The 12275-nt window shown below is 43.8% G+C and overlaps 1 protein-coding gene across 2 annotated transcripts in view; it reads left to right on the top strand.

Moving 5' to 3' along the window:
- LOC103356458 (mannosyl-oligosaccharide 1,2-alpha-mannosidase IA) overlaps positions 1-12275 on the top strand; it is a 212763-nt gene that overhangs the window by 169018 nt on the left and 31470 nt on the right. The window lies entirely within an intron of this gene.

The following is a 12275-nucleotide window of genomic DNA, read 5'->3' as shown; positions in this document are numbered from 1 at the left end:
AAATAAATAAAATCCATGTCACTCTGTGTATTGGGTTGAATTAATGCTTCGCTGGAATCTCCGTCAGATTGCATGATATTCAATTTTGATGTGATGAAAGCCTGATGAATTGTAGCACCACAAAGTAACTAGAAAAAACAAACAAATGCAAGCAGAAGTATTAATTCAACATAGCGACATGTGTTTTGAGAATTGCAGTGGAGAGATTATAGAAAAATCCTCAAAAGAGTTGGACAGGACTATAAATCCAATCATGTTAGTTTGAGATATATCAAACTCTGCACATGCAACATTCTGAAATTCAAACATCAAAGTAAAGTGTAAGTAGACCAAAAAAAAAAAGGGCTTTTGAGATGCTTTTGAGTTGAGAAAGACTTTAAAGTACCCACAATTCTACATGAAACCACCAGTGATGGGCAGTAACAGTAGCTATGGTAACCAACTTTCTTAATTAGTATGGTCGTAACTTAACGTTTTTTTTTTTAATCAAATAGCTTATCAGTAGCAAAGCTTTTCTTATTGATAATGTAGTAGGTTAACAGCCACACAAGCTGCATTTTGACATCACATCCAGATGATTGGCGTTTTCATGTTGGCAAGCTGAGAGGAGTTCAGTGAGCAACGAGCACCATGACAGAGACGTCTATGGCACCGAATGTCCTCCAGCCACATTTCATACAAGTGTTCGGCCACAGCTTGTGTTCTCCCTTTCTGACAACTGTGTGTCAGCAGATGTAAACAATGAATTAGGTAGAGATTGGTGCCAATACAGATCACTTTAAACATGCCACGATTGTCCTCGAATTCAATCTGTGACACCGGCCTTGGATATTTCAACAGACTGCAAACACCAGAAATCAGGTAACAACTAGATAGCTATATGTTTTTCACTGAGCATAGGAACGAAATTATTAAAATTATGAATTGACTAAAAATGCTGTTGTTAAACTGAGTACAAGTGATCAACAATGTGTAGGATTCTTTCGGAGTCTATGGATCGGTGAATAAGGCTTCATGTTTTGCAAGAACTGTAGCATTTTATGTCACCACAAAAGGTAAAATTACAGAAAAGTGATTTTAAAAAACAATACACATCTTGCTTTTTCCTTCAGTCGTCCTTGGAACCTATGTGGGGTCCAAACCCCTCAGGAGACCAAGGGGACTACTGGTCTAGAAGAGCAAGTATTTAATAAATGCAATGCCCACTTAAAATAAAAGTTAAAGTACGAGCATCATCTCAGACATGAGCATTTCCCGAAACCATAATTACTTTTAAAAGTGACAAAAAGGAAACATCGCTGTTCCACTTGACTTCACACCATCGCCTCAAAGTCCAGAACATGTCAATTCTCCGTGGCCAATTCCTCCACAGCTTCAGCTCCCCTTGAGCTCATTTGCCACCAATTTCTCTTCCATCATCCAAACTGTTTTTGGAGCCTGAGATTGGGCCAATTGCAACAAGAACGACATTTCATTACAGCCAAGAAATGAACACATGGTGACCTCGGCTCAGTTCCCCACTCCCACATCAGGTCAAGGCTTCCTTTCTTCCTTGCTGAGAAAAGGCTTTTTTTTTTTCTTTCGCTTTCTTTTTTTTTACAGCCTAAGAGCTGTGGCTGCACAATCACTATGCTCATAATGATATCAATCAGAGCCAATCATGGCGCTCCCCTTCGACGGTGCATTCTAATTTGGGCCTTAATGAACCTCATCTTAGTATGATTTTGTCACCAGCCCTGTGATTGCATTGATCGAGTTAACCTGCGTTGTAACTCGGTGGGGGGAACGTGTCTTGATTTGACTGTCAGACGTTCATGGGGAGAAAATGGCCTCGCAGCTTCAAAGTGAAGAAGCTGGCTGAAACTGGCAAAGGCTAGCAGCGACTGGGCAAAGCGCCAGTATAGTGAGGCTGGGAAGTGCTTTCTTTTTGTGCCAAACAGTGTGTTGGCATCGTCCATATCCTCACATTCAGCCCACAGAGCGCGGACATGCAGTCTGGCATTTGCTCAAGGTATTACACTGACGGGGGGAGAAGAAAAAAAAAAAAGCTTTCTCTTTCTCATGTTTCTCCAATTCACAAACTTTTGACCCCACCCACCCAGGCTTTCCTCTGTAACTTTCTCAGGTGTGACATGACATGTGGTGAGCTGGCAGCAGAGGTAGCAGACATATGCATATCATTTACTCCAGTAGGGGGAGCGGAGCCGCAGTATGAAAACAGTCATTACCAAAATATGTATCATAAGGCAGTCGTAATGTAGAATAATCCTTTTTGCTGTGTTTAATTATAATGCAGATTATGTTATACATTGCATTCGTGGATTACTGTTACCTGTGCATCAAGGTTTTTTTTCCTCAAAGTGTCATTACAACTACAGCTTTTATATACATACTGTCTATTGTTGGGTAGTTCAGCCCATAACACTATTTTGATGAAGCGTTCCAACTGTTAAACACAAAGTTCTGCCATTTTAGTTGAATTATTTCAGTTTTGTTCTTTATCTGCCTGTAATACCAAAATAAATCCAAGCAGAAATGTTATTTTCTGATCTTGGAATGAGCAATTTAACCAAATAATTTAAACTCAAGGCTCGCTAGGTTGTTCTTTCTAGAAAAAAAAGATAATTTTGTCAAATAATACAATGGCAGTAAGTGTTAAAAAACACGTTAGTTATTATCTAGTCACACTAGATAATAGCTTTTAGTAGTTGTAAGAGAACACAACTTTTAGATTACAAAAATTAGCATAAATTACTTGTTTAAATGGTGATTTCTGCTCATCTGCACAGCAACAAGTAACTACAGATTTCCTACAAATGTACAGTTTATACAGTGAATACTCTTAAAAAACTACAATAGACTTAATATATGGTGAAAATACTTAGAACTCAATATTATTAAAATGCAGTGTTTGAGAAACTAGGCTTAGTTATTTCCATTTATCAGCTACACGACCCGCCGACCCTCTAATTACTTATATGATTTCAAAGTTGTCCAATAGTTCTTAGCGGGTCAGGAAATGTCATCTAATCCTTTTATAAGGTGAATAACAGAAAAAGAAATATTCAAAAGTGCCTATACACAATATGTGGACAAGCATAATGTCTGACTGTAATATTCAAGATGAAGATAAACTAAGACGATGAAAAAGAAGATTCTTTTTACGCCCCTACGCTGTAATTGTGAAGCAGTGCGCTCACGTACAGTAGCTGCCAGACACTCAGGCCACTTTAATTGCCATCCACAGGTAAAAAAAACAGCTTCTCTTCTTTGCACACTTGACTGAATTCGAAGATCTAATGGCCTTTCCGACATTTTTATACCCCGACTTTTTAAGTTTGAGCGAGCGGTTTAAAGTTGCCTCGGTGTGTGTGTGCCTTCTAATTGGGATGTTGGAGGGCGATGGCAAATTGGTAGATCAGTGGTCTAAGGAATCGCACTGAGAGGCGAAAACAAAGACAGAAAGAGAGAGAAGGCAAGCGACAAACCAAGCGGCGGTGAAACGATTCGCAGCTGCCAAGCAGGTTGCTGCCCTCACAATGTGACACATCTGCCACCTCAGACTTGGTGCACGGAGGAGCTGCCAACTACCGCCGATCCTGCTTTTTCTCTCTCACACATACTCCTACAAAGACAGGCGAGCTCTTCTCACATGCCACTACTTTTTGAAATAAGCTGTAGCAGTGCCAGTGCTACTGAAAAGAAAGAAAGAAAGAAAGGGAAAGAAGGGGAGGGGGGGAGAAGAAGAAGCATTGTTAAGCCTCCTGTGTGAACATTACTGTGGCAGGAGTGACAGCATGCCTTCCCAGGAGACAGCTTGGCTCTGCTATTGTCACCACTATGGACACAGCAAGTCCCCGCAGCCTTCTGAAATTAATACAAGCTGACCAGGAGCCTGCTCTCTCAAGCCTGGATGGGGACAGCGGGCTTATTCAGGGTGACAGAACCTGTGACTTGTCCCAACAAAGCCTGGGTGTCCTGACCGGGCCGGGTCATTAACAAGTGCCATCCCGCGTGAAGGCCTCTCTTGATTAGAGCCGACTCTTGGCTTGCACACCAAGGTGACTTTCACCATGCCCAGATAAGTCACTCAGTGTCGTTGCGCAGAATATAAGCAAATTTATCCTTGACTGAACGCTTAACGTTCATCAGCGTGACAGGTTAAAAACGTGGCCCGGTCTAAGTGCGCCTTCACCGACACACATCCCCGCTCTTTCCCCTCCGTGCAGGATTTTTGCTCTGTTGTCACGGCGAGGCAAATAATTCGCAATGTAGCGCCGCGTTAAGCTGATTGTTTTCCACGCACCAATAAATAGCAGTTAAACATCTGAGACCCAATCGAGGGCCAATCAGCGATCCAAACAACCGCACTGGCAGTCAGATGTGACAAATCCAGCCAGAGCTCTCAAGCACACACTCGCTCTTATGAAGACCCCTTTTTTTTTTTTTTTGCGGCTCAGCGTTGTTCTGCTGGCTCATCGATTAAGGACCTCCCGATGCGATCAACAGCTGTCTCTCAGATGAGTGGCGAGCTGATGGCCGCCCGGTGTTGTTCTGCCGCAGTGTTGCCCATCAAGGTCAGCCTCTCCACCATCACAGCGTCCACATTTCTACACAGAGCTGAGTAACGGTAATGTTCCTCGCAGGCGGTGGGCTGCCTGTAAACGGTAGCAAGTTTTCTGAGTGGTGTTGCCCTCTTAGTTGTTAGAGGCCTCTCTGTGCCAGTCCCCAATGACTGTGGATTTCCAGGGCTGGGTTTTTTTCTTTTTTTTCTTACCAGAAAAGCCGTGCTTCATACCTGTGTTTATACCTAATCTGCACAGTCACTGAAAGACAGGGTGAGAAGCCAGTCATCGTACAAATAGGGAGGAGGAATATCATTTAAAAGCGGGGATGGTAGTAGTAGACAATCTCTCCAGGAAGGCATTTATATTGTCCTCGGTTGTTCGAGAAAAGAAAAATACTTAGAAAACTAAAGAGTGAAGCTCAAACCCGTCGTGGTTTTCTCATCCCTGCACAGCTGCCCGATCATGGTGTGAAGCGAGTGTGGACGGCCGGTGGCCCCTTAAGCTTTCCCTTCACTGTCCGATTATTCAGCCTTCCTTCAAAAAGGAACTGAACAACGTCGAGAGTAGAAATAGTCGTATATTTTATCCGCCCAAGCAGACATGTGTTCTTCTCCGGACAGTGATGGAGGCTTTCTGAACAATTTGACAGCCCTACATTTTTTTTTTTTTTGCCAAGTCATACTTCCGTCCCTCCTCCTCTTTTCTTCAAACTTTGGGTCAGAGGTTTAAAACTAGATTTACTCAAGGCAGAAATTTGCTTCCGCCTCCCTTTTGTTTTTGTTTTTTTGTCAGAATTACAAAGTAGTGCGTACAAATCATTCTCTTGCATAAATTTCAATCATTGCAGAACTCGCCGCACATGTAAATGCACTGGCCTCATTTCCACTTGTGTACGTCGACTCCCCTTTTAATGAGCTGTTTCTATATCAGTACGTCTGCTCGCTACACCACTCATTAGGCCTGTCAGTTAAAAATGAAGAATCGCAGTTGTAGCGATTGTGCCACATTATCGAGGTTCTGCAAGCAACATCAGTGCAGCTGTCGTTACGCGAGGCTGGGCCCGCTCGCGCTGCTCGTGTCATTAATTGATCGCGTACCTGAAAAACAAAATTGACGGTGATACATCATCATTCTTTAACATCGGGAATATAATGCTTCTTTGATTTTAGAGAGCCTAGAGTCAAAAGAGGCTTAATGAAGTGCTTCAGCATTAACAAAGAGAGATGAAACTCATTCATACATATGACCGGTTGTCTTCCTCTACCAGGGATATGTTTCGGTTTCCTTTACGTTCCCTCCTTTATCATCCTCACACTCCTGTTTTTTTTTGCTTGTGCAGTTCCTCCTTGTCTTGGCACTTGGCAAGCAGTAACATTTAATTAGCATCAAAAGACTGAGGCCCATGAAATATCTATGAGCTGTGACATTTGTGGCAAGACGAGGAATCCCTCAGATGACCCCGGGGCCTCGCACATCGAGGGGTCTGGAGAATATCAGACACCATTACTCACCATCTTGTTCAGGATATTCAAAGCCCAGCATCTCCAGCCCAGTTCCTGTGATAGGTCAAAACTCCCAAGTACTCCTCTTAGGATGAAGAGTGTCAGAGTGATTCATGGTTATTTATGTTGTTGGTCATGCCTGTAGCTGTCTTTTATCAGCCAGGGCAATGCACTTTCCTTTTTTCGAGGTGGTGATCCGACTGCAGCTAAATTTTTCTCGGTGTAACTTAAAGGTGAATCCCGATGCAATGCAAGTTACGTTTCTACAAAATCGACAACACCCCTGAGGAAAACCTCCACCAATACTGGCATTTTCTTGAAGAAATGGCTAAGGGCCAGCGACCACGGTTTTACTGGGGATAATCTCAGGTGGAAAAGCTACAAGCCTGATGCCCTCAAGCATGGCTGTGCTCTCTGGCACTACCTCAGTGAGTCAATTCAGTATCATTGTTACCAGGACTTTCTCGGCTGCCCTGCTATTTTCTGATAAGGTCACATGTTAATCATTCAGGCGCTTTATGTTCAAGCTTACCAGTTTTATAATGGAGCAGTAATGTAGAAAGCAACAGAAGAATATTGTGAATTTCTGTGTTGATTACAAAAAAAAAGCCTGGAATGTGGAGTACGCAGCAGATTGGCGTAGTATTTTAATTATGAAATTTAAGCTGGTTCATTATTTTGCTGATTTGAGTGACCTTCTTCCTGTTTGGACTCAGCGTAGCTCTACTGTATTTATTTGTTTTTTCTCCCGGTGCCTGAACGCCTGCACCTGGGTCTTTTTGGCAGGAGGCGAGCAAATCTGTTCGGCTTTCCTAACATTATTTCGCCTTCAAATTGACGAAGCATGTCCAACCCCGAGCGACAATCCTCTTTACTGTCGAGCTGTGCGTCTGAGCTCGAGTCAGGAATTGTGTTGATGTATGCCAGCGCAAAGACAGCGGAGTGGCGGCAGGATGGATGCCACCCCCCAGTGAGAAAATGAGTGGAATCACAGCATTTTCCACCCAGCTGACACCCAAGACAGATGGAGCTCGCGATCACTGCAGCGCGGCCCCAGCCGAAACCATGGCAACAGCGAGGCTACAGGAAGCCTGCCAGGCCAATCACAGAGAAGAATGCAGTGCCATCTAAGTAGGTCCCCTAGGTAGACTCAGAGAGCATGATGGTCTAATGGATGGAGGTTGGCGGGAAAAGAAAGAAAAGCGGATTCTTTATAACGCTCCTGGAAGGACTGAAAGAAAGTCACCACTGTATGTGTCGAATCCTAAAGGGATGACTTGATGGAGGATGCAGCAACTAGCACGTTAGATCACAGGCAAAATGGAATGTCATCAGCAAAGTCTCTCCAGAGCTGTTTAGAAGAAGCTGACTGAAGCCTCAAGGCACGTCTGCGGTTGATGTGTTTCTACCGGGTTTACATGGTGTGTGTGTGGTGCGATGGGGATGCCTCCCTGGAATCTGAATTCAACTCATTTTGCTCCTGTTATTGTTTTTCTGTACTGCTGCCCACAGGGAATTTGTTGTTTCACTTTGCTCCTCGGGGCAGGAGATCAGCTGCACAACAGCAGTCTTACAAGTGATGGAGATTGAGTGTCTTGCTCAAGGACTCTTGAGAAGGCTTGACCTCCGGCCCTGTAGCTGAATGGAAGTCATGAGACCAGCTTGCTTTTTGGAAAGTATGGACACTTTCCAGTTAGAGATTCATTGTGTTGTCATTTGTGAAATGATTACACTGTCAGTAGATAGGCAAACAAAATTCTAGAAAACACACCTGCATGCAGCCAGTAGAAATGCTATCTTGTCTGCTGTGGTAGAAAGAAGGCTTCTCACACATTGTCTACTCCAGACGGGACCTGATGTAACGTGGGAGGCCAGACTGCACCATGTTTACTAGAGTGGATGTCAAAACTCTCTTGAATGTGTTTTTTTAATGGAATTTGTGTTAATTGAAAAAAAAAACCAACAACAACATTGGTTTTCCTGTTTGATTTAAGGTCTGCTGTCTGACAATGAAGCCGACCGTGACCTCTGCGTAACCCCATTTTCGGATCAATGCCGTCTGCCACATTTTTCCGGCTCTCCTGCCTCATCTGCAGGATGGCAGGCAGTGCTTCATTTACATGTGCCAAAAAGCAGTCAAACTACCATCTCTGCATTTCCAGATGAGCTCGGCAGCACTATCACACGTCAGATGAAAGCTCTCAGATTTAGCAGGGCGTGAAATGGATAAAACATGCATTGACAAAGGTGCAATATAATTGCATATATTACCATCTCAAAGAGTTTTCACAGACACAATGCCTTTCACCTCTTCACCAGATCCCCATTTTTTTTTTAATTGTGAAGAATCCAGTTTGACCTTGTGAGCATATATCAAAGTTTTCCTTCCTTTTAAAATACATACTTGCACATCGCACTGATGAAATGTCTATCATTATAAGAAGTGAGCTGTTGCCTTCACTCTCACCCCTTTTGAAGAACTTGTGAAATTGAGTTTCTGGAGTGTCTTACACGTTTCAATTTTCGAGGAAAAGCAGTTAAATTTTGAGGGTCTGAATGGCAGTTATCTATGCTACACAGCCTGTGCACTGTGCTAAGCTGAATTACTTTTTTCTTTTCAGACTCTGTGGAGGCTTGGTGATTATGTAGGCTTTTTTTTTTTTTTTTTTAAGGAGGATAGATTACATAGAGTTTTTTGTCACTCAGACCAGCAACTTTCCTCCAAAGACACACACACACATCCATGTTCAATGACTACACGTGCTATACTCGGGCTGGTACGCGTTGCAGGAACGTCCCTGGTTTCCTATTTGTTGTCAGCCACTGACAACACAATAACTTTGTCGAGAAGCGCCAATGAAGGATTCATGCGATAATCGTTAATCTCTGAAAGCATGTTTTATGGCGTCTTAATTTGCCGCGGAGAGAAACACATAAACACATTCTCAGGCAAACATCTGTCTCTCTCAGGCTTCCCCACACACACACACACACACTCGCAGTTGCTCCCCCACATGCATGGCATCACAGCGGCCATATCCTTCACTGAGTCGAGTCTTTGATGAGGCAGCCGATGCTTTGAAGCCCGGCTCTGCCATCAGGAGCTTTTAAAGAAGCCCCACTTCTCTCTCTCTCTCTCTCTCTCTCTTCCACTTTCACTCCACAATCAACTAGCTCATATCGCCAACTGAACCGCAAATCCACGCTAGACCACACAGATAACCCAAATCTGATCTTCCTCATCTTGCCTCGCCTCCTCTCATCCCAGTCAAAAGATTCAGACACAAACCTCCCCCCATTCTCTGCCTCCCCAATCTGTCTTACTGGAGCTGTGACTACTTTATCTTTTGCACTCTATCCTCACTCCCTCATCGCGTTGTGTTCCTCCAATCTCATTACCACCCTCCTGGAATCCACTGGCGCTTCCCTCACAGATCATCTTCCCTTTTCTTTTTTGAGAAAAAGCAACAAGTATTTGCAGTATGCTTGTTGTGCAGCAGTGACAGACATCTTGGAGGGAAGAAGATGGATTCAAAAGGAATTCCTTGTTTGTGTGCACTTGTTTGGATGTTGGCGACCATTTGCGCTAAAGAATGGCGGTGAATGTTTGGACTAGTGCTTTAAATTAGGACGTTTTTCTGAAATTTCTCAACAACCACTGGGTGGATTTCGTACCAGTGTTCATGGTGGCGAGGCGATGACTTCTAAAAAGCAGCAGGTCATTGTTGTCTGACTAGAATGTGTTGGGCAGCCCTTGGCTCTCAGACAATCAAGTGTAATAATCTGATCCCATAATCCATGTTAACTATGCTTGGACAATGAATGAAGATAGTAAATATATCTGCCTCCCCTTGTGCAGGAATGTTAAAAAAATAAATTAAAGACAAACTTACCATTAGTTTCCTCCACTTTCCCCCCGCCCCATTTTGTTCTTTATACCAAAAGTTCTTCACAGATGAGAATTCATTGTACTGGCTGGGTTTCCTGTTTATTTTCATGTCCTCAAGAAGGTGAACCAGTTTTAATGAATGGCTTGCCCTCCAGCATCTCCCCAAGCACAAACTTCCTCATAATGTAGTACTGGTGCAACACTTTAGTACTGAGGAGAATAATGAAAACTCGAGCCTCTGTGTAAATCTATCAGGGTTGCAGTGTTTTACACTCTGTTGCTGATTGCAAGTTGGTGATAGAAAATAAAAAAAAAGTATGTGTGAAAACTTTAATCTGTCACCCACACACAGTCTTGCGATGTCTCAGCCATTTGCATGTAACTGACAGACAGTCTCAGACAGTTTTTCTCTCTTAGACTTTAACAAGATCTCTCAGATTTCTTGCAGTATCTCCGGGAGTATTGTCTGTCGATGCCCACACAGAAAGGTACCTGTTAGCTCTTCTGTCTGGCTGAGTGGGCCAGGAGGTGCCTGTTGTCCTCCCACGCTAGACCTGCGAGATTCTGTCGTGGCCCTAATGAGAAGTGGACCTGACATCCTCTCTGCTTCCCCATCAGCCCCCACTTCTTCCTGTTACGCTTCCACGGTAATGATGGCAGAAAGTTTGTGGCACCAGGCAAATTGTAGGTTGAATTATTGATGGGTCACTGGGTCTGTCTGGTCCGTTGCTACAGGGAGGGCTGATCATGTATGACATCCGTCAATGCATAAACAGGTATAAGAGTGTTGCTATGTGACAGGAAAAGGTCTTTTGTGTTTCCTGTGGGGCACATCGGGAGTAGCTGATGAGGTCCTGTGCAGCAACGTTATTATCTCTCAGGGTGCGGCGACTGTGACTCAGTGATTTGCTGTGACGGGGCTGCCCAGAGATGGCTTCACAAATCTAACATGTTGAGCCTCCATATATATTTTCTTAACAGTCGAACATGGGTGGGATTTACTCTTCCCTCTGGATTGCTACCGTTTTCAGTTCATGCACACACGGTGTTGCAATAACACTGCACACAACAATCAGCTTCAGATGACAAACAGGACCACCCGATTTTCCCACAGAAAATCTGAAGCACACACTGCCACACGGTGGCTGCCCTGCAACACAGGAAGACTTCATCGAAGCAGAAACCTTTCAGTAATAACCAGTTATTGTTTACAGCAGTCAGCCACGTCGTCTCGCATACTGGTAATAATTAGGCTCTGGGTATTAACATCAAAAGCTGAGGCAAAAGGCAGCGAGAATGTACAACAATTGCATCACTGAACAAGCAGAAATAACAGCAAGTGTGGCTGCTACATTATACAGTGCCAGCAGTCGGCAAACTGAAATGATTTGTATAAGCCCAGTTTAGTGGGTCAAAAGGAGGGGTAGGAAGTCTGTGGGCGGCTCATGTACTTGAGAGAAGAACGTTTAAGCTGATGAACATTGCTTAACAATATAGCTGTAATGTGGACTAATTTAGAGCTGCTCCTTTCCAGCGGGGGCTTGATTGAGCAGCCGCCACTTGTTTGTTTTCCAATTTGGGCTTTGGTGGGTACTTCCATTTTACCGCTGCGTTTGTTTTCTGAGAAGTCCTCATGTCTAATTTATTGGATCTGTTTTAGCATGTTCGCCTACTCGCTCTCCGGCGATGGTATGCTGCATAAATTATGCAGAGTACTTTTCATTTCCGACATCAGGGGTGAGCGGCTGATGTGAGACTGTGCGCTGCGAGTTAGCAGACAGCGTTCGAGACGTCTCTGTCACGCTGCCCGCTTTGCCAATTTAGATGTCGAAGCGTGTGTTTGAGGTACAAAAATGGAGCTGAAATTTGGAGTAAAACATTGGCGTAGATGTAACAAAGTTTAGGTTTTTAATAATTGGACTTACATGGTGATTTTAAAGGTTTGCAGAGAGCTGACAGAACAACAGACACTTAACAGGCTTTCTGCCCTCCTGCCCATGTTAACATTTAATATTTAATACGTTACACACCGCTGTTGCCGCACAATATGGCCACCATCTGTAGCTCAGGACTAAAATCAGGGGTAAAGCTTGCTCAACGGCAACAATGCAGATATACTGAGATTGTTCGTGAGCGATGGTGTCGCGACCTATGGGCTCATCCGCTCGTCAGTCAGCTCGCGCTAGCGGCTTGTGAAATGAAGAACGAAATCAATGTGCAACAAAGGGTCTCCCTCCTGTCAGTCTCGTCATACCCAGCTGTAAGGGTGGATGTATTCACCAAGGTGACTGAAGCTGAGACATGTAATATTCCTTT

This window comes from Stegastes partitus, unplaced genomic scaffold (genome assembly GCF_000690725.1).
Source record: "Stegastes partitus isolate 25-593 unplaced genomic scaffold, Stegastes_partitus-1.0.2 Scaffold201, whole genome shotgun sequence".
Classification (NCBI taxonomy): domain Eukaryota; kingdom Metazoa; phylum Chordata; class Actinopteri; family Pomacentridae; genus Stegastes; species Stegastes partitus.
The sequence above is the reverse complement of the archived record's forward strand: the minus strand, read 5'-3'. Positions and strand labels throughout refer to the sequence as shown.